The following is a 5,381-nucleotide window of genomic DNA, read 5'->3' on the forward strand; positions in this document are numbered from 1 at the left end:
GACTGTGATTATTTTCTCACAATGTGCAATAAATGTGTTGGGGAAACATTCCAAACATTGTATTTTAATGACTGTAAAATCTCAACACTTGCATGTTCATTTATATGTTCACCGTGCAAATCTTTCACCTTTTCCTTTAAATTTCCCTCTCAAACGTGAAGATAAATTATGGTGAAAGTCACAGCTTCAATTAGCAGCGGCTCTATTGGGGATTCCTCTGGATTTGAGGCTGCTGACCTGTGAGAGCAGTGTTTCTCAAAGTGGGGGGGGGGGGGGGGGCGCAGAGTCATGTCAGGGGAGGCGCCAAACAAAAGGTTTGGTTTGCTGTTGTTTATTTACAACAAAAATGACCAAAAAATGTTGATGATAATTTTTTAAAAGTTGTTTCAATAAGGTTGAAAACAGACGTTTATGTCACCAGTTTGTCAAAAGAAATGTGTTTCTCCAAAGGGGGGCATGACGGGAAAGGTCTGAGGGCCACTGTGTCAGAGGCAATGGGACCTCATCTCCACTTCACCTGTGACTGTGGTCGCTGGTCAGAGCCGCTGACCACTGGCCAGACAGTGTTGATGGAGATATATCGTCTTGTTGCTCAGCTCTCTCTCTCTCTCTCTCTCTCTCTCTCTCTCTCTCTCTCTCGCTTTTCTTTCTTTTGTCCTTTTGTGTTGGAGATTTATTCATTTCCAGCCTGTAGAGCAAAACTTCCAAGAGCCTGAGTGCACTGTCAGTGATTGGCCCACAGGTCCCATTCCTCACTCCTTGACAGGAACACAATTAATTGTGTGTGTGTGTGTGTGTGTGTGTGTGTGTGTGTGTGTGTGTGTGTGTGCGTGTGGGAAAAAGTTGAGTGGTAATCATTTTGACAGCCGTGATGATGCATGCTGCTGCTGCTGCTGTTGTTGTTGTTTCACTGAGTGTCAGAGTGTGAAGGTATGATGGCGTTTCACGAAATCTCTGCGTTCCAGTTTAGATTGCAGCGTCTTTTACCGTCCCTCCCTCTCCCAAGCTGCCAGCAAACTACGGTTGCTTTAAAAACTGTAAATACACAACATCATTTTACATCATCATGGTGAACTAAATCTATTGAGCTTTTCATTTTTTTTTTTTTTTCTCTGAATAAAAAAGTGAAGTGTGCCACGTTGTCCAGAGTCTGAAGTTCACAACACGAGCTGCTCAAAGATTGGACACACAAGGGTTCCATAAACCAAAGTGCATTTTTCCTGGGATTAGTTCGGCAAACACACGCACACATGCACCGACACACCCAGTCAAGGACACAATAACTAAGATTTCATAAATATATGAAAATACATTATCATCAGCTCAGCTCACCTAGAAAATCAAGCTAGTGTCAAAAGGTCAGTTTCCCTTTTAAATAAGTGCCTGTAAAACCTATGAGCCTGTTTAGTGTGAATGCACTGAAAATGCATTGTGGTGGATTTGAGATGTGTTTGCTCAGACCTAATAAAGAGGTTGCATGTGAGCACTCTGCCAAAAGTCAGTGTTCATGTGAGCCACTGTATATGACGAAGAGATCAATCAATCAAAAAGCATCGTCTTTTTAAACAAGACGTTACAAATCAAATGGATCACAGTCTTTCATTCTACAAACTGCAAAATTATAAAATCATTCTATATGTTTACAATACACGTTTTGGTGTTTCCAAACGATTCAGTATTTGTATGGAAAAACTGAAGCAGGGCCCCGAAGTTAACTAAATCCCAACAGTGTCTCATAAATGAAAAATCAAAACCAATCAAAACAAAGCCTCGGTCACAGACAGTCAACATCTTCTAGGAAGCCGGTGCACATAAGCTGGACAGAGGCCTTGTTGGGCCACATGTGATTCCTGATTGCGAGCTGGTCCAAGCGTCACTGAGCAAACCTTCTCTGTCAAAGTGTTGTTTGCAGAAGTGGATCCTGCTGAGGGTTGAAGGACCTTGGACAGCCCGGTCCAGCTTCTGTGGAGCAACGTCCTGTCTGCTGGAATCTCCTCCACTGTGCCAGTGCAACTTTGACTGATTGGTCGCTGGATTGGTCCTTTGGTTTCAAAAATCTTCCTCTGATTTCCTGAGCCATATATATACAGTATGTAGTGTTATTTATTTGTTTATTTGTGAAAGCAGGCGCTACAGACGTGAGTTGACAAGCTGCTGATATTATTAGCACACAACTCAGGCCGGGTGCGTTCACACAAGTATTTGTCCAATTTTAGTAAGGAAAACACAAGAGACAGTTGAGGCCTAAAATAATCCTGACAACAAGGAGGTGATGGATTAGCAGACGCACTAGGAGCCGACTGCAGTGACCGTGAATTTGATTGTTCCCTGGTTAAAAACAGATTGCAGGAAGTGTGTGTGTTTGTGTGTGTGCGTGCGTGTGCGTGTGTGTGTGTGTGTGTGTGTGTGTGTGTGTGTTGGGGTAAGGCCACAAATGTTTGACATATAAATACATTAAATACATTTATTATTAGAGGAACAGCAAAGACCAAACAGTTGACTTGAAATCTTTTGAGAATTCAATTGGGGATGATTTGATTCAGAATGGAGAGCAGTCATCATGGAAACCTGCCTGGTCCCCTCCAGGATCCCGGCAGTCTGGCAGAACCCCAGTCAGGTCTGGACAATGGAACAGGTCAGGGCCTGAAGAGCTGAGGCTTGTCCCACACACAGCAGCCCAGGATGTACCCTGCTGCCCAGGATGGACCCTGCTGCCCAGGTTGGACCCTGCTGCCCAGATTGGACCCTGCTGCCCCCTGCTGCCCAGGATGGACTCTGCTGCCCAGGGTGGACCCTGCTGCCCAGGATGGACTCTGCTGCCTAGGATGGACCCTGCTGCCCAGGTTGGACTCTGCTGCCCAGGTTGGACCCTGTTGCCCAGGATGGACCCTGCTGCCCAGGATGGACTCTGCTGCCCAGAATGGACCCTGTTGCCCAGGTTGAACCCTGTTGCCCAGGATGGACTCTGCTGCCCAGGATGGACCCTGCTGCCCAGTCTATCCAGTGCTGGCTTGGTGGCTCCCAGTCTGCAGATGGCCTCTCTAGAGTCCAGTCCACCATATCTACACTGCCAGTGGGGAGGTATGGATGGCTGGGTCCACCTGGAGGATCTGCGTAGTTTCTCAGTGAAGCTGCTCTCACCTATGAAGGAAACAGGGCACAGTGAAGACTCTTCCTATTGCGATGTTCTCTGGCAACGGCAGTCAGTCTGCAAGGTGCTGGGCCGTGACAACAGGCACCAGTTGTGGACAGCAGGCCCTCAACTCGTCCGTGGGGTCTGTGTGGCAGATGAAACAAGATAAGAATGGGATTTGGGGATGCAGCTGGAATTTCTGTTATTCTGAAAAAGCAAAATTGTATTTTTTATTAAATTTTGGTGACGATATTTTCTTCCAAATATTTTTAACCCAACAACTCAGTCTCTTTATATTTGGTTCATGGTTTACACAAACGTTCATGGTTGCAACGTAAACATTCCTGAATGTTTAGGGCTCCACTCTGTGACTCTCTGTGTGTGTGCTTACATTGATGTGTAACTCTACGTTATTCCAATCATTAAGGCTCCACTTCATCCTTTGATGTGCTTCCAAAGTGCTCCATGGACTTTCTGTTTTCCCTCTGGCTTGACAAGTGTTTATGAGTTCTGAAATAGTCTTGGGAAAAGTGTTTTAAATGGGACACTTAGAGAGAGGATTATTGGCTTAGGAACAAAGAGGGGGTCAGATGGAAGAAAGAGGAGAAGCAAAATGAAGGAGCTGCACTGATGAAGACGATGAGCTTTATGAACTGGTCCATTAGCACCACACCAGGCTCACTATCCTTCACTGACTGTACACAGCAGAATCAAAGGTGCCTGCCTTTGTGTAAGAGTGTGTGTGTGTGTGTGTGTGTGTGTGTGTGTGTGTGTGTGTGTGTGTGTGTGTGTGTGTGTAAAACGTATTTAAAAAAATGCACCGACCAAATTTGAAGAAATTTTTTTAATTTATTTCTTTGTGTGTCAGGACGATTGAACAATGGAAAATGTTATTGTACTTTTCAGCAGACAAAACAAACCAGAGGGATTGTTTGATATTTTCAGGGGGCCATCGGCTCCAGAGAGACATTACTGTACGTTAGCTACAGTTCAACACCTTTCTCTCAAGGTTTAGTTAATGTTAACTCAACAAACTCTGACTTAACTTAGCTAGGCAACGTAACGCTACGGTAACGTTTACACACATTTGCGCCTTTTCACTCTAACTTTGAAGTCACACTGTTGGTTTTCAATTTCAATTTCAATTTCAATTTCAATTTCAATTTTATTTATAAAGCACATTTTGAAACAACAGAGTTGACCAAAGTGCTGTGCAGAGATTAAAACCAAAAGAAACATACAAACAAGTTAAAACAACTAAAACAAGGTTATAAGAAGTACTACAACAGTGAATAAAAGAGTTGTAGATGCAGTTTAAGGAGACTTCAAAGCTCAAGAGAACAGAGAAACAAACCTTTGACTTGTTTCCATCAGGTGCAGAGCTCCAGCTGGCTCTAGCTCTGTGTTGGACAGGAGGCAGCGGCTGGAAACTCCTCACTATTTAAAGCCTATTGGCTCAAATTGCTCATTTACATTATTGTCTAATTTGCACGACTGTGAACAGTGCATGTGATTCTAATTGAAAGTTGCTGGCAGACTTAGTTAGGGTTTCGTTAATACACAGGTACTGCCCGAAAAATTAGAATATCAAGTAAAAGTTGTTTTATTTTGGCAATTTAACATAAAAGATGAAAGCAACACATTTTATTGAGCCATTCCACGTAAATTGACATCTCAAGCAGTTCCTTGTTGTAACTTTATATATTATTTTGACAGTTTGAGTTTAGTTTTGCAACACGGTGGCGCAGTGGTTAGCGCTGCCGCCTCACAGCAAGAAGGTTGTGGGTTCGATTCCGGGGCCCAGACCTGGGACCTTTCTGTGTGGAGTTTGCATGTTCTCCCTGTGTCTGCGTGGGTTCTCTCTGGGTTCTCCAGCTTCCTCCCACAGTCCAAAAACATGCATGTGAGGTCAATTGAACATTCTAAATTGTCTGTAGGTGGGCAATGTGAGTGTGAATGGTTGTCTGTTTCTATGTGGCCCTGCGATGAACTGTCGACTTGTCCAGGGTGTCCCCCTGCCTTCGCCCTAAGACAGCTGGGAGAGGCTCCAGCAGACCCCCAGGACCCTGAATAGGAATAAGCCCCCCCCGACCCCCAATGACGGGTAACTATGCCCCAACTTCAGAAAAAACGTGTGAACGACACGCCTCCAAAGCATTTCGTTGGTGGTGTGGTGCAGTCCAGATGAATAACAGTGGAGACAAGTAATGACAAATTGGACTGAGCTTAATACAGAAATAGAACGATA

General features: G+C 44.4%; 1 long non-coding RNA gene across 1 annotated transcript; it reads right to left on the reverse strand.

Annotated features, from left to right (window-relative positions):
- Positions 1-2,495: 2,495 nt before the first annotated feature.
- LOC142901392 (uncharacterized) lies at positions 2,496-4,823 on the reverse strand. The gene is made up of 4 exons (XR_012928974.1): positions 4,488-4,823; positions 2,946-3,141; positions 2,889-2,906; positions 2,496-2,811 (listed from the first exon to the last, which is right to left on the reverse strand). It is a non-coding gene; the product is annotated as an uncharacterized LOC142901392 (long non-coding RNA).
- Positions 4,824-5,381: the final 558 nt, after the last annotated feature.

The sequence above is a fragment of the Nelusetta ayraudi genome, unplaced genomic scaffold, assembly GCF_046127955.1.
Source record: "Nelusetta ayraudi isolate G7.1 ecotype Tasmania unplaced genomic scaffold, CSIRO-AGI_Nayr_v1 ptg000088l, whole genome shotgun sequence".
Taxonomy (NCBI): Eukaryota; Metazoa; Chordata; class Actinopteri; order Tetraodontiformes; family Monacanthidae; genus Nelusetta; species Nelusetta ayraudi.